The sequence below is a fragment of the Bombina bombina genome, chromosome 10 (assembly GCF_027579735.1).
Source record: "Bombina bombina isolate aBomBom1 chromosome 10, aBomBom1.pri, whole genome shotgun sequence".
NCBI classification, from domain to species: domain Eukaryota; kingdom Metazoa; phylum Chordata; class Amphibia; order Anura; family Bombinatoridae; genus Bombina; species Bombina bombina.
Window position 1 is genome coordinate 191395271 of NC_069508.1, and position 21095 is coordinate 191416365.

General features: G+C 40.7%; 1 long non-coding RNA gene across 1 annotated transcript; it reads right to left on the bottom strand.

The window, feature by feature from the left end:
• Positions 1 to 1073: 1073 nt before the first annotated feature.
• On the bottom strand, positions 1074 to 18639 carry LOC128640873 (uncharacterized). Its single transcript, XR_008399406.1, has 3 exons — positions 18451 to 18639; positions 13721 to 13808; positions 1074 to 1185 (listed from the first exon to the last, which is right to left on the bottom strand). It is a non-coding gene; the product is annotated as an uncharacterized LOC128640873 (long non-coding RNA).
• Positions 18640 to 21095: the final 2456 nt, after the last annotated feature.

Sequence of the window (21095 nt, forward strand, 5' to 3'; positions counted from 1 at the left end):
ACAATTGTATGTTCTATCCAAATCATGAAAGAAAAATTTGGGGTTTCCTGTCCCTTTAAAGGGACACTCAATCAAAATTAAACTTTTATTATTCAGATAGAGCTTGCCATTTTAAACAACTTTCCAATTTACTTCTATTAACAAAATGTGCACAATCTTTTTATATTTAAACTTTTTTAGTCACCAGCTCCTACTGAGCATGTGCAAGAATAAGTGTATGCATTTGTGAATGGCTGATGGCTGTCACATGGTATGTGTATGCATTTGTGATTGGCTAATGGCTGTCACATGGTACAGGGGGAGTGGAAAAAGACATAACTTTTAAAATTGTCAGAAAAAAAATCTACTACTCATTTGAAGTTCAGACTAAGTGCTATTGCATTGTCTTGTTATCTTGTATTTGTTGATTATGCAAATCTACTGTGTTGACTGGTCCTTTAATAACGTCAGTGGATTCTTATACTGTAATGTGCTGCCACTCTCTCTTATAGCTCATCAGTTCACAATTGTGCGCATAATGTATCAAATCAGAAGTCAGAACTTTTAGTGATTTCATCATTTTATTTGGTACCATAGAGTTTTGCGTCTTTTCTTTCTGGACACAATTTACATTTGTACATATTCATTAATAAAGTTTAATCTCTGCAAGAATAATGTTACACAACCTACACTGATACCAAGAAAAGACTATACTACATGTGCTAATGAATACTATGATAAATACTATTGCATAATAAATAAATATTTTTTTCACATAAATCCTATAAAATTTGTCTTATGTGCATTTATAGCAATCTGATAGTGTTTAGTAATTTAGTAATGATTATGAGGTAGTGGTTCCCAAGGGGAAGACAATATAACCGGAGAGATTTGGACAAGGAATACACAAAAGTAACTGATACAGTGGAAATATATCTATGTCTGAGCATTTTGCCCTGTGGCCAACCAACATGTGAAGTTACTCGTGTTATGTGCTCATTATTGGCATATTGATAAGCCAAGAAATTTGATCTTCCAAAAATAGTAATTTTCCTTAAAAACAATAGCGCCCATTTGAAATTTACTATTTATTAACCATATATTTAGTTTCATTGCATTAAAAGAATACTGGGTCTTTTTACATTTGTTCTGTTTTTCAAATTCTCTTCTGCATTCTTTTCATTCGTTCGTGTTCACCAGGAGAGCCTGTTTAACAGAGTAAAGGGGACACAACAAAGCTCATTATACTGAAATCCTTGTACAGATACTTGGTTTTAAAAAAAGTGCTTCATTTTATTAAATCAAGTTTAGCACTTGTAGAGGGGTGACTGCACTGGAAATACTCACTAATAAACTAGGTACAAGATACACAACAGAAAAAGAGTGCTTGCCCCTAAGTTAGTGTATATAATTAAAATGTATTATAGTCCTAAAGTCAGTCATAGGTGTCTGGTTCTAAAGAGTTTGTTTCTCAATTTTTAACTTGCTTGCTCTAGCAGACTAACGCCTAGATTTAGAGTTTTGTCGGTAAAGCCGTTTGGTGCTAACAAGCTTTTTTTTTCAGCGCACCCTTAAAACAACGCTGGTATTACGAGTTTTCTGAATGGCTGCGTTAGCCTCAGAAAAGTAAGTGTTGAGCCAAATTTAGCTCCACTTCAACCCTCAATACCAGCGTTGCTTACGGTAGCGGTAAGCTGGAAAAACGTGCTCGTGCACGATTTCCCCATAGGATACAATGGGGCTGAGCTGGCTGAAAAAAACCCCTAACACTTGCAAAAAAGCAGCGTTCAGCTCCTAACGCAGCCCCATTGTTTCCTATGGGGAAACACTTTCTAAGTCTATACCTAACACACTAACATGAACCCCTAGTCTAAACACCCCTAACCTTACACTTATTAACCCCTAATCTTCCGCCCCCGCTATCGATGACACCTACATTATATTATTAACCCCTAATCTGCCGCTCCGTACACCGCCGCCACCTACATTGTAGCTATGAACCCCTAATCTGTCCCCCCCAACGCCGCCATCTACCTACAATTATTAACCCCTAATCTGCTGCCCCCAACGTCGCCGCTACAATAATAAAGTTATTAACCCCTAAACCTAAGTCTAACCCTAACACCCCCTAACTTAAATATAATTTAAATAAATTTACTATAATTAAATAAATTATTCCTATTTAAAAATAAATACTTACCTATAAAATAAACCCTAATATAGCTACAATATAACTAATAGTTACATTGTAGCTATTTTAGGATTTATATTTATTTTACAGGCAACTTTGTATTTATTTTAACTAGGTACAATAGCTATTAAATAGTTAATAACTATTTAATAGCTACCTAGTTAAAATAATTACAAAATTACCTGTAAAATAAATCCTAACCTAAGTTACAAATATACCTAACACTACACTATCAATAAATTAATTAAATAAATTACCTACAATTATCTAAATTAAAATACAATTAAATAAACTAAACTATATTACAAAAAACAAACACTAAATTACAAAAAATAAAAAAATATTACAAGAATTTTAATCTAATTACACCTAATCTAAGCCCCCTAATAAAATAAAAATCCCCCCAAAATAATAAAATTCCCTACCCTATACTAAATTACAAAATTAATCAGCTCTTTTACCGGCCCTTAAAAGGGCTTTTTGCGGGGCATTGCCCCAAAGTATCAGCTCTTTTACCTGTAAAAAGAAATACAGCCAATAGAATTGAGCTCACATTCTATTGGCTGATCCAATCAGCCAATCGGATTGAACTTCAATCCGATTGGCTGATAGCATCAACCAATAGGATTTTTCCTACCTTAATTCCGATTGGCTGATAGAATCCTATCAGCCAATCGGTATTCGAGGGACCCCATCTTGGATGACGTCATTTAATGGAACCTTCATTCAGTCGTCGGCCGTGGAAAGAAGAGGATGCTCCGCGTCGGATGTCTTGAAGATGGACCCGCTCCGTGCCGGATGGATGAAGATAGAAGATGCCGCTTGGATGAAGCCTTCTACCGGTCCGGATGTCCTCTTCTGCCCCATTGGATGAAGACTTCTGGATGGATCGGATGACCAGTGGTGCCCGGCTGGGTGAACACGGCTCAAGGTAGGGTGATCTTTAGGGGGTTAGTGTTAGGTTTTTTTAAGGGGGATCGGGTGGGTTTTAGAGTAGGGGTGTGTGGGTGGTGGGTTGTAATTTTGGGGGGGGTCTTATATTTTTTTTTACAGGTAAAAGAGCTGATTACTTTGGGGCAATGCCCCGCAAAAAACGCTTTTAAGGGCTGGTAAAAGAGCTGATTACTTTTGTAATTTAGTATAGGGTAGGGAATTTTATTATTTTGTGGGGCTTTTTTATTTTATTAGGGGGCTTAGATTAGGTGTAATTAGATTAAAATTCTTGTAATATTTTTTTATTTTTTGTAATTTAGTGTTTGTTTTTTTTGTACTATAGTTTAGTTTATTTAATTGTATTTTAATTTAGATAATTGTAGGTAATTTATTTAATTAATTTATTGATAGTGTAGTGTTAGGTGTATTTGTAACTTAGGTTAGGATTTATTTTACAGGTAATTTTGTAATTATTTTAACTAGGTAGCTATTAAATAGTTATTATCTATTTAATAGCTATTGTACCTAGTTAGCTATAATGTAGGTGGCGGCGGTGTCCGGTCGGCAGAGTGTTTTCGATGTGGGGGGGCCTCGATTTAGGGGTTAATAGGTAGTTTATGGGTGTTAGTGTACTTTGTAGCACTGTAGTTAAGAGCTTTATGTTCCGGCGTTAGCCCATAAAACTCTTAACTACTGACTTTTTTATGCGGTAGGAGTCTTGGCGGTAGAGGCTGTACCGCTCACTTCTTCCAAGACTCGTAATACCGGCATTAGGCAAATCCCATTAAAAAGATAGGATACGCAATTGACGTAAAGGGGATTTGAGGTAGCCAAAAGTCGAGGAAGAAAAGTGAGCGGTACACCTTTACCTGCCAAACTCGTAATACCAGCGGGGGTTAAAAAGCAGCGTTAGGACCCCTTAACGCTGCTTTTTAAGGCTAACGCAGACCTCTAAATCTAGGTGTATGTATATTGATATGTATGAAGTGAACGGTATGCTGATGTTTATAATATAAGGCAGGTAAACTGTAAAATAGCCCCGCTATAGAAGGGGCTTAGCTGAGAAGGGATACTATATATATTCTGAGTGATTCTTGGGACAAGTATGATTGACTTAAAGGGACACTGAACCCAATTTTTTTCTTTTGAGGTTCAGATAGAGCATGCAATTTTAAGCAACTTTCTAATTTACTCCTATTATCAATTTTTTTCGTTCTCTTGCTATCTTTATTTGAAAAAGAATTCATCAAGGTTTTTTTTTTGGTTCAGTACTCTGGACAGCACTTTTTTATTGGTGAATGAATTTATCCACCAATCAGCAAGGACAACCTAGGTTGTTTACCAAAAATTTAAAATAAAGATACCGAGAGAATGAAGAAAATGTGATAATAGGGGTATATTAGAAAGTTGCTTAAAATGTCATGCTCTATCTGAATCACGAAAGAAAAAATTTGGGTTCAGTGTCCCTTTAAGCTTTCCTATAGCCATGCAAGTGAAAAAATAGAAAACGATACAGGAGCATTAAGCTGCAATTCTATTTATTATCATAGCTACCAATAGGATCGTGATTTACTTTTTACCAAAAGCTCTAACCACAACTACTACCCCCTTCAGTGTCTGCCAGGCACTTGGTAAATTTAACCCATGGCCTGAGAGAGAAGGGAGAGGGTAAAAAGAGAGATTGAAGAGAGGAGGGAGTCAATAAGGATAGTTAAGAGCGAGTAGGGAGAGATGATAATTATCAAAAAAAATCTGCAGATCTGCTATGACCTTCCATGACTGTCAGCTGTTGTACCAGAACCTCTAGTTGATGTTTCTAACTGCCATAAATTTATTATTGTTAATTTATTACTGTTTGTAGCATTATTTAATTTGTTATGGTATAAAATAAAAGCAATATTATAACATGTTTCCTAATGGCTAAACATATGCTAAGAGGAGGTGAAGTAGTGGGTGGGATTAGAAATGGCAAGTAACATTTTGTCCTGGCTAGTGGCTTAGGACTTGAAATGTTGTGCCCTGTGTATATATATATATATCGTCCAAAAGAGACATGCACTCACTCCCCTTTCATCAATGAATTGCCCAAGTGACTCCTCAAATCAGAATATGCAGTGGAAGAAGTGGGAGGGCACTCACAGGTCTTATTGTAAAATATTTCTTTTTATTTATGTATTTCACAACATAGCAAAGTCGACGTTTCGGCTGTCCTAGACGGCCTTTTTCAAGACAATCTTACTGTTTAGAACACTTGTATCCTGAATCATGGTGTTTTCAGCCATTATCTTCTAAACAGTAAGATTGTCTTGAAAAAGGCCGTCTAGGACAGCCGAAACGTTGACTTTGCTATGTTGTGAAATACATAAATAAAAAGAAATATTTTTAGATAAGACCTAAGAGTGCCCTCACACTTCTTCTTCTATATCAAATCTCTTTAATGCAAATAGTGACATTTCGGCGTTTCACCCCCATCCTCAGACCATTATATCATTATATATAATGGTCTGAGGGTGGGGGGTGAAACCCAGAAATGTCACTATTTGCATTAAAGAGATTTGATTGCACTTAATACCGGAGAGTGCTGGCTTTACTTGGGATTTTGTTGATACATTTGCTTTGTACCCTGGCCAGCATCGGTGTGCTAAACCTGGTTGGATTATATATTATATATACGGTATCTATATATATCTATATCTATATCTATATATATATATATATATAATCCAAAGAAAAGGAAGGCATTCTCAGGTTTTGTATAACAAAATTTACTGTACAAAATACATGTAAACGTTTTCAGGCTTACGCCTGTCCTCAGACATGTTTAAGAACGGGCATAAGCCCGAAAACTTTCACATGTATTTTGTACAGTAAATTTTGTTATACAATACCGGAGAGTGACTTCCTTTTGTTTGGATTATCTATGTGCAATTTCCATCTAAAGGGGAGGAGAGTCCACGGCTTCATTCATTACTATTGGGAATTAAGAACCTGGCCACCAGGAGGAGGCAAAGACACCCCAGCCAAAGGCTTAAATACTTCCCCCACTTCCCTCACCCCCCAGTCATTCTTTGCCTTTCGTCACAGGAGGATGGCAGAGGAGTGCTGGAGTTTTGGAGTAGTCTCTTATGGAGTTTGGAGATGCAGGGAGAGTCTTTCTGCGAAACCATCCCGACTCATATTAACAGCTCCATAAGCACTCAGCCGTGACGAGTGTCACTGCCTGCTTTCTTCAAACAAGTACATGTCATGAGTGAGGCTACTAACCTGTCACACTTGAAGGACCATGTTCCTGTTCCACGGTGTAGATTCTGGTAAGATTGTTTCATTTTTTATTAATAATGATAACATAGAAGACAGAGTCACAGTGTGGCACCTTTTATCTTTACAGAATCAAGGGTTAATATTCCTGGAAGGGGGATTATTGAACAGAGGGGGTTTATACATGATATTGTTTATTGTGTCATTGCTGCTCTATGTGCGAGATGAGGCTCTGGCAATGTGTAGAACTTTCAGGTTACTTGCGGAAACTTGTGTGGCCATTTTTTGGCGCATTTTTCCCTAGTGCAGGGGCGGTCCTGCCAGGCAATCCATGCGACTGGGTGTGGCTCTCTATCCTTCCTGTTGATCTGTGTGATGCAGGAGACGTAGCGGTTTCTGTAGTCCGGGTCCTAGGAGGTGGTGACTGCCCCAGCCATTGGTGGTATAAAGGTGCCTTTTAATCAATAAAGTTAGTCTAACCAAGCACGCAAGCGATGGAGGACTCTGACGCGTTGGAAGGATCTCCTTCCTTCATAAAGTCTCATTCCGGTGTTTATTGTGAGGAGGTTCTGGTAGATCAGCCTGCTCAACTATGTACCACATGCCTTGATAAAGTTACAGCATCTAAATGTAAACGGATGTCTTGTACTACTGAGCCATCCACCTCTGAGGGTTCTTCGTCCTGGGAGGTGCGTTCCCTATATTCATCCCCGATTGCACATGCAGAGCCCCGGGGACCAACTGTTACTCCTTCTGGAGAGATTCATTGGCCGTTAGACTTTGCGGATCAACTGGAATCGGCGGTTTCAAAAGGGATCCATGCCTTACCACGTTCTGCTAAGCGCAAGCTTAGGGTTTATCATAGCGGCCCGGCCCAGGGTTTGTCCTCACCAATGGGAGAGCCAGAAGCTCTATACGAAGACGAGGCCCACTCCCACTCTTCGGAGGAGGCCCCTTCTGGGTCAGAGTCTGTGTCATCTAAACCTCCGGCAGCGGAGGAGCCTGGTTATAGGTTTAGGATGGAGAATTTGCGCTTTCTGCTACGGCAGGTGCTTGCTACTCTGGAGGTTCCGGAACCTAAGATACCGGAGGAACCTGCAATTCCTAAGGTTGAAAAGGTATACGAGGAGAGGGTAAAACCTCAGTCTTTCCCGGTTCCCGTTAAGATTGCTAATATTAATAAGAACGAATGGGAGCAATTAGGTTCTTCCTTTTCCCCTTCTTCCTTTAAAAAATTGTTCACCTACAAAGATTGGATCAAGTTAGACCGAGATATTTTAAATACGGACAATGTTGGCCCCCTCGCATGGCTAGATCCAAAACATAGACCGAAGGCCACGACGTCTTTTCCTCTACTCACTGACTTCTTCTCCACATGGGACAGGCTACTTAACACTTCCACAAACATATCTACAAGAGTATCCCCGCTCCTTCCTATCTATAATAACCCCTCGTTACCTTGGGACCTTAAAGGTAAAAGGACCAACGAACATGACCACATGGCAGACCGGGTGTGGCACACGATAGCCGACGGTCACAAACTCAAAGACCTAGACAGGATCAGGGAAGATACACCACATATCTCACTAACTTGGTTCTCACACAACCAACTAGGGCATTTTCTCTCTACACACCAACACAAACAACAACTGGGGAGACCACTGACCCCTTTTGAGTCCTTATGTATGCAAGTTTCGCCTATTAGTCATGCAATATCCAAAATGTACAAGCTTCTCCTAGTAGATGATACTCAAATACTCCCCTCATACACCAAAGCGTGGGAGAGGGAACTACACACAGATATCTCACACCAGGAGTGGCAGAGAGCTTTCGACCACACGAAACGCTCCTCAATATCAGCTAGGGTGCAGGAGTCTAACTATAAATTCTTATCCCGGTGGTACCTCACGCCAAACAGACTGCAATCCATATATAAGACTGCCTCACGGAGGTGCTGGAGGGAATGTGGAGGTGAGGGGTCCTTGTCACATATCTGGTGGGGATGCCCCGAACTTGATTCATACTGGACAGGGATACTTTCCCATATAAAAGACATAGTAGGCCACGCCTTGCCCAATGACCCCAAGATACTACTCTATATGTCCCTTCCTAAGCTAGAGAATAAGATCTCTAAAGCCTTACTGATGGTCATGCTGAATAGTGCCAAACTGTTAATACCCAGGTACTGGAAATCCAGGACAGTCCCGACTGTAGCGGAATGGAGAAAGGAGGTCTCCACACACCTTAACCTGGAAAGATACCACCACCTCACGCATGATACATTAGATATACATGACCAAATGCTGACAATGTGGACCTCTAGCACAGATGCTCTGACAGAATAGACCATAGTACCGACATGGTCCTCGCCCCCCTCCCCCCCCCCCTCCCCCCCCTCAACCCCCCCCTCCCCCCCCTTTTTCCCACATACCCCTCCCCCCCCCCGGGGGCCGCGCTAACTTTACTGCTAACATTCTCTGAAACACATACGATGCTGCTACACCTTATTATGTTACTATTTGACTATGTTTTATCAATGTTTACTTGGATTCTTTCTACCCCAGTTGGAAATGGGATGGCAGAGGTTGGACTTTTGGACATTCTATACACCTCCTTACCCCACCATACCCCAAGCTTTACATTCCTGTAAGCTCGGCCTAGGCCAAGCTCCATCTGGAAATCTCTATCTTTACAACTGTAAGATGCAAACAAAACATGTCTTTGTCATTTACTGCCTGCTTTATATTGCATCATTTTGCTATGCTTGTATTCTTTTTTATTCTCTCTTTCAATAAAGCTCTTTGAAACCAAAAAAAAAAAAAAAAAAAAAAAAAAAATTGTTCACCATTCCAGACTCTCAGCTTGATCTGTGGGGGACCATCTCTAAGGTGGATGGGGTTATCTCTACGCTCGCGAAGCAGACGACTATTTCCCTCGAGGATAGTTCGTCGTTTAAAGAGTAAAAACAGAAATGACAGGAGCACCGGTAGACGAAACAACAGTGTTTATTCCAAAACAACGCTGAATGTAAAATAGAGCACAAAATTGTAATAACGATACTGTTCTTGTAAAGTAATGCTCTTCAAGCACTGACAGCAGCTGATTACCCAAAATAGGATGGAGTGTCAAAACAGCTGACGCGTTTCAGCTGGAAAGCCGTAGTCTTAGCTGATAAAAAAAATTAAAAACAAGCACCCTTTTTCTAGGGCTAACCCTCATCCCATTGGGCAGCCAGTTGAGCCAATCCGAGCTCACATATGGTTAACAAGCAAATTTCATCTATGGACATACCAGTACGAGCAATCACAATTATAAAAATCCCCAGTGAGCAAGGAACACCATCATCCTGTGTCCAGAACCAGATCGATCACAGATCACCCCCAAGGACCGGACGCGGTAAGTCGGCCAATTGAGTCACATTGTTACTTCTAGTGTGTGGGACTTTTTGTATTTGTGAATCACATTCAGAGCGTGGGATCCCGCTCACTTACTGCATACGGAAAGAAGTTTTGCTCATTTTCACGGAGTAGAGGGAGAAGGGAGTTATATATAAGATGTCTAACACGGACAGCAGTTCACAGTTACAAGCACGTACTTTTTACTCCCTAATGACAGTCTCTGAAAGGGATGAACATACCAGGGAAATTGATGCCATATTTTCTACAGATCCTACGAAACTTTCATTAACAGCTTTGTTTGAGGACATGGAACAATTGCTGATTAAAGAAAATAGACTGAAATGGGACATAATAACATTAAATAAATATAATGAGCTTGGTCTTATTCCCAGGGGATTGCGTATAAATAAGTTCCCAACTTTCCAAACTGAGGATAGAGAATTCATAAGGTTATGGAATGAAACTTTATCAGAGTGTTCAGTTAGGCTCATGATGTTACTTGTATAATATAAGACCACACAATTACAAGTCATTACAGATAAAATTTCTGTGATCCAAGATGAGCTCAACACTCGTAGTGGGGAGTTAGATTTCCCAACTCTGGACCAAATCTTACATGACACGATAGCTGAGGCCAAGCAGGTGTTACTAGAGAGAAAACACAGCAAATTTGTAAGGGACCAGACAGATTTTAATAATGACCTAGTCTATGTCTGGAACCGCAAAGAACGTTTTTCTAGGAGAAAGGAATCAAATGCTAGAGGGGGCACTGGAGCCAGGAGAGGCAATAGACAAAGGAACAGAGGGAGGGGTAGAAGGGGCCAACGCAGAATTCAATTTACTGATAATGACACAGATTCACAAGGGGAAAGCTCAGGATCTGGAGGGGAGGACACAGATAGTAACTACACCCCCTATCCCCTCAGCACCAATATACCCCCTAATGATCAGGGAAGTACCTCCCAAGTGATAAGGCCAAAGGAAGGCAGCCTACCAGTAGTCTCAATTCTCAAAAATGCCAAACCATATGCATATTCAAAGTATAATTTACAAAAACCAGGAACCACAACTAGTACTGATTACATTGCTACCAACACAGAAAGGGTACAAGCGAATCAGGTTTTTAAAAAGCTGAAAAACATGTTGAGAAAGATGTTTCAGCACACAGGGTTTGTTTTTCAGCCAGCAGCGGCCATTGTGATTCACATTCTTGGTGTGGACCCTGGGAAAAAGACGTTCTCAGCAGACAGTCCTTCCATCCGGGGGAACCGGGGAATGGTCTCTTCACCCCGAGGTGTTTGCGGAGATTTGTCACAGATGGGGAACACTGGAGATAGATCTCATGGCATCCATATTCAATTGCAAGCTACCTCGATACGGATCGAGGTCCAGGGATTGAGGTCCAGGGATCCCCAGGCAGAGCTGATAGATGCCTTAGTGGTTCCTTGGGGATTCAGCCTAGCTTATATTTTTCCACCGCTACCACTTCTACCTCGAGTAGTGGCACGCATCAAACAGGAGCAGGCCTCAGCCATTCTGATTGCTCCTTCGTGGCCGCGGAGGACGTGGTTTGCAGATCTGGTGGGGATGTCATCCTCTCCGCCGTGGAGGTTACCCTGTCGCAGGGATCTGCTGTCACAGGGCCCCTTTTAACATCGAAATCTAGATTCTCTGAGGCTGACTGCGTGGAGATTGAAGTCTAGTCTTAGCCAAGAGAGGCTTTTCTGAAGGTGTGATTGATACTCTAATTCAGGCAAGGAAGCCAGTCACTCGTCTCATCTACCATAAGGTGTGGAGGACTTACTTGTCCTGGTGTGAGAAGCATGGATATCCTTGGCATAAGGTGAAGGTATCCAGAATTCTGTACTTTCTCCAAGATGGTTTGGAGAAGGGTCTTGCCACTAGTTCCTTAAAAGGACAGATTTTGGCATGAACAGTTTTGTTGCATAGGAGGCTCGCTAAGCTCCCTGACATTCAATCTTTTGTTCAGGCTCTGTCTAGAATCAGGCCTGTATTTAGACAGTCAACTCCACCTTGGAGCTTAAACTTAGTACTTAAGGTTTTGCAGAGGGTTCCGTTTTAAGATTCTGTCCTGGAAGGTTCTCTTCCTGTTGGCTATTGCATCGGCACGTAGAGTATCTGAACTAGCTGCCTTGCAACGTGATCCTCCTTATCTGGTGTTTCATGCGGATAAGGCTGTACTTCGCACTGGATTGGGGTTTCTCCCCAAGGTGGTGTCTAACCGTAACATCAATCAGGAAATCATTTTTCCTTCTTTGTGTCCTAAACCTTCCTCTTCAAAGGAGAGGTTACTTCATAACCTGGATGTGGTTCGTGCCTTGAAGTTCTATCTTCAGGCTACAAAGGATTTCAGACAGTCTACATCTCTTTTTGTGGTGTATTCTGGGAAGGGGCAAAGGGCCTCTGCTACTTCTTTGTCTTTTTGGTTGAGGAGCTTGATTTGTTTGGCTTATGAGACAGCGGGACATAAGCCTCCTCAGAGGATCACGGCTCATTCAACTAGAGCTGTGGCTTTGTCTTGGGCCTTCAAGAATATGGAGCAAATTTGTAAGGCGGCTACCTGGTCCTCCTTACACACTTTTACAAAGTTTTACAAATTTGACGTTTTTGCTTCGGTGGAAGCTTTTTTTGGGAGAAAGATTTTGCAGGCTGTGGTGCCCTCAGATTAGGGTCCGCCTTTTACCCTCCCGGTTATATTCAGTGTCCTCTAGAGCTTGGGTATATGTTCCCAATACTAATGAATGAAGCCATGGATTTTCCTCCACTTTAGATGTAAAACATAAATTATGCCTACCTGATAATTTCATTTCCATCGAGGGGAGGAGAGTCCACGGCTCCCGCCCGTATCTCTGTTGGGCGGCCCTAAATTTATTAATCTTCTTGTACCTTTTTTACCCTGATATTTCTCCTACTGTTCCTGGTTCCCTCGGCAGAATGACTGGGGGATGTGGGAAGTGGGGGAGGTATTTAAGCCTTTGGCTGGGGTGTCTTTGCCTCCCCCTGGTGGCCAGGTTATTAATTCCCAATAGTAATGAATGAAGCCGTGGACTCTCCTCCCCTAGTTGGAAATGAAATTATCAGGTAAGCATAATTTATGTTTTTTGAGGTTGTTAAAGCTGTGAGAGTGCTGGATTCACCTGGAAGTTTATATTTATATATATATATATATATATATATATGTATCTGTATATATGTATCTGTATCTATCTATCTATCTATCTATCTATCTATCTATCTATCTGTCTGTATCAATATATATATCTGTATACATCACATATACATAAAATCATAAATATGTGTGTATATATATATATATATATATATATATATATATATAGATTGATAGATAGATATATATTTACCTAAAAAATTTATATATATATATATATATATATATATATATATATATATATATATATATATATATATATATAAGAATAAATAGAACATATTCTTTTATGTGAAGAACATTGGAATGTGAAATATTCATATTTCGGATTGGGTTTTGAGCGAGTATTAGTGTCCCCCCCCCACACACTTTTTGCGCTCCATTAAAGTCTATAGGGGAATACATTAATGCTGTTGTGAGCACATTTAGGGTTAGCATGCAAGTAAAACCTTTTTACTTTCAACTTGTAATACACACGGAACCCGACGTGGGCAAAAAGCTGAAGTCTAGCCGGGTTAACTAACGCTCCACTCGTAATCTAACTATTAGTAATCTTAAAGTGCGTTACTGAAATATTAAGGGCTAGATTACAAGTGGAGCACTAAATATCGCTTGTGCCAAAACAAAATACAAATTTAAGATACTGGATGAAATCTCTCCCCATTTATTGGCAAAGAAAGGATCAAATAATGTTAACTAAGAGAGAGAGGTTAAGAAGGAGGTAGGAATCTGAGAGAAAAAAAGATTTTTTAAATTATATATTTTACTTACCTTCTTTCAAATTATTTTAATCGTCGTTTCAATTATAGGTTCCTGCACAGGCCTCCAAAAGCATTTGCCAGAATTCAAATCTAAAGCCCTATAAAATAAATTAAATTAATGAATTCATTAAATGAATAGAAATATTTGTGATCACAAGTTACATTTCATATATAGCATACAGGCTACTCCTGCATCTTTTTTATTGAACACCAATATATCATATTTTTATGATAGGATCATTTGTTTTAATGTACTTTCAACAGTAATCTAAAAACCCTGTACCTACAAAAAGCAATATATACACAGACTAAAGCACAGCTCTTAGTCACAGGGGCTGACATGCCTGGATATTAGCGCGCTCGCTCTTGATTTTCAGCACGTGCGTATGCATAGCAAGCTAGTGATGTTATGTGCAACATTGCTGGCCCCTTTTGTGCAAACAAGTTGTTCAAATGTACTTATGGAAATGAAACCCACATTTTTATTTTATGATTCAGATACAGCAGCAAATTTAAACAACTTTCTAATTTACTCCTATTATCAATTTGTCTTTGTTCTCTTGGTATCTTTATAAAAATTGATAATAGGAGTAAATTAGAAAGTAGACTAAAATTGCGGCTCTATCTGAATCATGAAAGAAAAAAAATTGTGTTTCATATCCCTTTAACATTAAAATATGTTTTACATTTATTTATACATGCACCGGACAATAATCATTGAATTACAAAAGATCTGATTACAAAATAAATGCTTAAAAAACATTTAACACTGTAATTTCGCTAATAAAATGTACATAGGCTTGCAGTCCAGGGACATACCCATTGAAAAGTTTCTGGAGTATATTTATATTTTCTTCTTCGCTGTGGCCAGTAAGGGACAGATGTAAATGAGCTCTTGTACTAGTCTCCGTTCAGCATCTAATAGGGTCAGTTTCTAGTGCACCTGCTCAGCATCTTGCATGATTGCTGAGGGTTGGTAGGTCTGCCCACTTTCCTGCCCACAGCTTTCCTTGTCTCTAGAGACTAACCAAGCAGTGCCATCTCTCCCGATGCCATGGTACCGCCCGTGAAGCACCCCATTAAACCAAAGTCCCCCCTCACTTTACGGTTCCAGAAAGCCTCAGAGAAATGCTGAGATACAGGGAGTGCAGAATTATTAGGCAAGTTGTATTTTTGAGGATTAATTTTATTATTGAACAACAACCATGTTCTCAATGAACCCAAAAATCTCATTAATATCAAAGCTGAATAGTTTTGGAAGTAGTTTTTAGCTTGTTTTTAGTTATAGCTATTTTAGGGGGATATCTGTGTGTGCAGGTGACTATTACTGTGCATAATTATTAGGCAACTTAACAAAAAACAAGTATATACCCATTTCAATTATTTATTTTTACCAGTGAAACCAATATAACATCTCAACATTCACAAATATACATTTCTGACATTCAAAAACAAAACAAAAACAAATCAGTGACCAATATAGCCACCTTTCTTTGCAAGGACATTCAAAAGCCTGCCATCCATGGATTCTGTCAGTGTTTTGATCTGTTCACCATCAACATTGCGTGCAGCAGCAACCACAGCCTCCCAGACACTGTTCAGAGAGGTGTACTGTTTTCCCTCCTTGTAAATCTCACATTTGATGATGGACCACAGGTTCTCAATGGGGTTCAGATCAGGTGAACAAGGAGGCCATGTCATTAGATTTTCTTCTTTTATACCCTTTCTTGCCAGCCACGCTGTGGAGTACTTGGACGCGTGTGATGGAGCATTGTCCTGCATGAAAATCATGTTTTTCTTGAAGGATGCAGACTTCTTCCTGTACCACTGCTTGAAGAAGGTGTCTTCCAGAAACTGGCAGTAGGACTGGGAGTTGAGCTTGACTCCATCCTCAACCCGAAAAGGCCCCACAAGCTCATCTTTGATGATACCAGCCCAAACCAGTACTCCACCTCCACCTTGCTGGCATCTGAGTCGGACTGGAGCTCTCTGCCCTTTACCAATCCAGCCACGGGCCCATCCATCTGGCCCATCAAGACTCACTCTCATTTCATCAGTCCATAAAACCTTAGAAAAATCAGTCTTGAGATATTTCTTGGCCCAGTCTTGACGTTTCAGCTTGTGTGTCTTGTTCAGTGGTGGTCGTCTTTCAGCCTTTCTTACCTTGGCCATGTCTCTGAGTATTGCACACCTTGTGCTTTTGGGCACTCCAGTGATGTTGCAGCTCTGAAATATGGCCAAACTGGTGGCAAGTGGCATCTTGGCAGCTGCACGCTTGACTTTTCTCAGTTCATGGGCAGTTATTTTGCGCCTTGGTTTTTCCACACGCTTCTTGCGACCCTGTTGACTATTTTGAATGAAACGCTTGATTGTTCGATGATCACGCTTCAGAAGCTTTGCAATTTTAAGAGTGCTGCATCCCTCTGCAAGATATCTCACTATTTTTGACTTTTCTGAGCCTGTCAAGTCCTTCTTTTGACCCATTTTGCCAAAGGAAAGGAAGTTGCCTAATAATTATGCACACCTGATATAGGGTGTTGATGTCATTAGACCACACCCCTTCTCATTACAGAGATGCACATCACCTAATATGCTTAATTGGTAGTAGGCTTTCGAGCCTATACAGCTTGGAGTAAGACAACATGCATAAAGAGGATGATGTGGTCAAAATACTCATTTACCTAATAATTCTGCACTCCCTGTATATATTAGTGCTGAATAGTCATGAGGGATCATATTGCTATAACCTGCTTTGAGAACCTTCTGTAGTAGATATTGTCATTTTTAAAAGTCCTACTATAAGTTAATATTGTACTCTGTCATCCATATGAAAAAGCAACATTTAAGCATGGTGTTTTTTTTGCCTGAAAAATATAAAGTAAAAACTGTTTAAATTTACACTTAAATTAATACTGCAGTGTTAATTGTGTATTTCCACTTGTACAACGAGAACTTGTACCTATAAGCTGATGAGCATTAGCAGGAAGCACATAGCATATAAGTAAATATCTATCAGTTGATGACCATTAGCAGGAAGTACCTATCAGCTGATGAGCATCAGTAGAAAGTACCTATTAGCTAATGAGCATTAGTAGGAAGTACCTATCAGCCAATGAGCATTAGTAGAAAGTACCTATCAGCTAATGAGCATTAGTAGGAAGTACCTATCAGCTAATGAGCATTAGAAGGAAGTATCTATCAGCTGATGAACATTAGCAGGAAGTACATATCAGCTGATGAGCATTATCAGGAAGTACCTATCAGCTGATGAGCATTAGTAGGAAGTACTTATAAGCTAATGAGCATTAGTAGAAAGTACCTATCAGCTAATGAGCATTAGTAGGAAGTACCTATCAGCCAATGAGTATTAGAAGGAAGTATCTATCAGCTAATGAGCATTAGTAGGAAGTATCTATCAGCTAATAAACATTAGTAGGAAGTACCTATCAGCTAATGAGCATTAGTAGGAAGTATCTATCAGCTAATGAGCATTAGTAGGAAGTATCTATCAGCTAATGAGCATTAGAAGGAAGTATCTATCAGCTAATGAGCATTAGTAGGAAGTATCTATCAGCTAATGAGCATTAGTAGAAAGTACCTATCAGCTAATGAGCATTAGCAGGAAGTACCTAACAGCTAATGAGCAGTAGCAGGAAGTACCTAACAGCTGATGAGCAGTAGCAGGACGTACCAGGAAGCACCTATCAGCTGATGAATATCAGCAGGAAGTGCCTATCACCTGATGAGTATTATCAGCAAGCACCAATCAGCTGATGAACATTAGCAGGAAGCACCTTTCAGCTGATGAGCATTATTAGGAAGAATCTATAAGCAGCTGATAAGCATTAGCATTGAGCACCAATCAGCTGATGAGCATTATTAGGGAGAATCTACAAGAAGCTGATGAGCATTAGCATGACGTATCTCATCTGATGAGCATTAGCATGAAGTACCTCTCAGCTGATGAGTAGTAGCAGGAAGCACATATCAGCTGATGAGCATTAGCAGGAAGTACCAGGAAGCACCTATCAGCTGATGAGCATTAGCAGGTTGTACCTAGCAGCTGATGAGCAGTAGCAGGAACTACCAGGAAGCACCTATCAGCTGATGAGCATTAGCAGGAAGTACCTAGCAGCTGATGAGTAGTAGCAGGAAGTACCAGGAAGCACCTATCAGCTGATGTGCATTAGCAGGAAGTACCAGGAAGCACCTATCAGCTGATGAGCATTAGCAGGAAATACCAGTAAGCACCTATCAGCTGATGAGCATTAGCAGGAAGTATCTAGAAGCACCTAGCAGCTGATGAGTAGTAGTAGGAAGTACCAGGAAGCACCTATCAGCTGATGAGCATTAGCAGGAAGTTCCAGGAAGCACCTATCAGCTGATGAACATTAGCAGTAGGTTCAGTTCCAGGAAGCACCTATCAGCTGATGAGCATTAGCAGGAAGTTCCAGGAAGCACCTATCAGCTGATGAGCATTAGCAGGACATACCAGGAAGTACCTATCAGCTGATGAGCATTAGCAGGAAGCACCTATCAGCTGATGAGTAATAGCAGGAAGCACATATCAGCCAATGAACATTAGTAGGAAGTATGCTGATACTGTCTGTTGTATTGTTACAGTTTAAATGTAAACAGCTTTTACATGTTTAAATTGGGGTGATTATTTTTCTTTACATTTATAAATGTATTTATTTATACCATTCATCTCAAAATCAAAACCTGTAATCAGTTACTTACTATAATGCACAGTATTGGGATCAAGCACAGAAACACAGCAAACATGACAATCAGGGCGATGCCATACGCAGGCATGGATTCATTGTTGTTACTTGCACCTTCCAGAAAGAAAAAGAAACAAAATATTACAGAGTAATAGAGGATAGCTGTTCATTTAGTGGTGACAAGCTCTTAATTTTTTATTGTTAATTTAATCTATACATGTTAGTGACGTTAACATCAGGATAACAATGAGCTTATAACTCCTCACTAAGTTAAAGGGCCATGATACACAAATGTTGAAACACTTGAAAGTGATGCAGCATAGCTGTAAAAAGCTGACTTGAAAATATCACCTGAACATCTCTATGTAAAAAAGAAAGATATTTTACCTCAAAATGTCCTAATGTCCATTGTAAAGGACTTTAAGCAGCAAATCAGTATGTCTGTCCCGGGACAGGCAAGGGAGCGAGCCTCGTGCACACTTATGTTCTTTCCTGTCAGTGTACCAGGAATCAGACTGAGACAAGAAGTTCAAAAATAATCACACCTTTATAAATAGCAAAAAATAATAAAAAGTCCACAAGTCAAATAACAAGCCAGGAATCAAAACCAGAACTGGTAGTCAGACGAGCCGAGTCAGGAGCCAAAGCGAATAGTCAGACGAGCCGGAATCAGGAACAAGGAGAACAGCAGAGTCAGGAACAAGCCAGGGATCAGGAACCAGGAGGGACGTCAGACAGCCAGGTAAGACACAGGAGCTCTCACAAACAGGTCTGAGACAACGCAAGGGCAAAACATACTGAACAGAGGCCCTTTAAATAATAAGTGATGAAATCACAATTCTGAGACTGCATCCTGTCTCACAAGGATGATGTACACCAGCCTGGCCATAAAAGGAAGTGCAGGAAATGAGCAGCATTACACAGTATGTACCAGAGTCAGGAAGAGAGGTTAGTAAAATGGCTGCCAGCAGCACATGGCAAACAGATCAGGGAAAAAACTCTGACAGTACCCTCCCCTTAATGACCCCTCCCCCACGGGAGGACAAAAGGCTTATTGGGGAAACGGGCATGAAAGGCACGGAGGAGGGCGGGAGCATGAACATCAGAGGAGGGAACCCATGAACGCTCCTCCGGACCGTAGCCCCTCCAGTGGACCAAATACTGTATGCAGCCCCTGGATATACGAGAGTCAATAATGCTGCTGACCTCATACTCCTCATGGTTGTCAACAAAGATAGGGCGGGGACGAGACAACACAGTGGTAAACCGATTACAAACCAATGGTTTCAAGAGGGAGACATGAAAAACATTGGAGATGCGCATTGCAGGAGGAAGGTCAAGAGCATAGGCGACAGGATTGACCCGTCTGAGATTTCGAAAAGGACCAACATAACGGGGAGCCAGTTTATTGGAAGGCACACGAAGGTTCAAGTTGCGCGAGCAGATGCCTACGATCAGCCTGGAACTTTTGGCGCTGCATAGAACAATGAAGGCAATCCTGAATTTGCACCCACGTGGAACAGAGTTGCCAGAGATGCTCCTCCAAAGCTGGAATACCCTGAGACATGAATGAATCGGGCAACAAAGATGGTTGAAACCCATAAATCACCATGAATGATAACTTAGAGGAAGCATTAATAGCACTATTACAAACAAACTCTGCCCAAGGTAACAGTTCAGAACAATTATTGTGGTGATCTGAGACATAGTAACGGAGGAACTGTTCCAGAGCTTGATTAGACCATTCTGCAACCCCATTGGATTGAGGGTGATATGCAGAGGAGAAGGAAAGCTGGATCCCCATTTGAGCACAAAAGGAACACCAAAATCTTGAGACAAACTGGCTACCCTGGTTCGACACTATCTCCTTGGGTAACCCATGTAAATGGAAGACCTCCCGGGCAAACATTGAAGCAAGCTCCTGAGCTATAGGCAACTTCTTCAAGGGAATGCAATGTGACATTTTAGAAAAACGGTCAACCACCATAAGGATAACAGTATTGCCATTGGAAACAGGGAGCTCGACAATGAAGTCCATGGAAGATGTGTTCAAGGACGCTCACCATTAGCAATAGGTTGAAGAAGACCCACAAGAAGACGTCAAGGAGTCTTATTCTTTGCACAAACTGAGCAGGAGGCAACATAAGCAGCGACATCAGAACAAAGAGCTGGCCACCAGAATTGTCGAGTGACAGACCAAATCATTTGGTTCTTGCTTGGGTGACCTGCGGCTTTAGGATAGGGGTAAGTTTGCAAAAGTTTAGTTTGAAGATTCTCAGGAACAGAACACTTAACACTAGGTTTCTCAGGAGGAGCATTGGTTTGTGCAGCCAGGATCTCCTCCCCCAAGGGAGAAGTCAAATTAGTACGTATGGTAGCCAAAATATGGTCAGGAGGTATAACTGGAGTAGGTACAGACTCCTCCTTGGACAGAGGCGAAAACTGTCGAGACAGGGCATCAGCCCTAAGATTCTTACTACCATGCAGGTAGGAGACAACATAATTAAACCAAGACAAAAATAGCGCCCATCTGGCCTGTCGGGGTGACAAACGTTTTGCTTCAGATAGATAAGTTAAATTCTTGTGGTCAGTAAGAATGAGCACTGGCACGCTAGTACCCTCGAGAAGATGCCTCCATTCCTTGAGTGCCAAAATTATGGC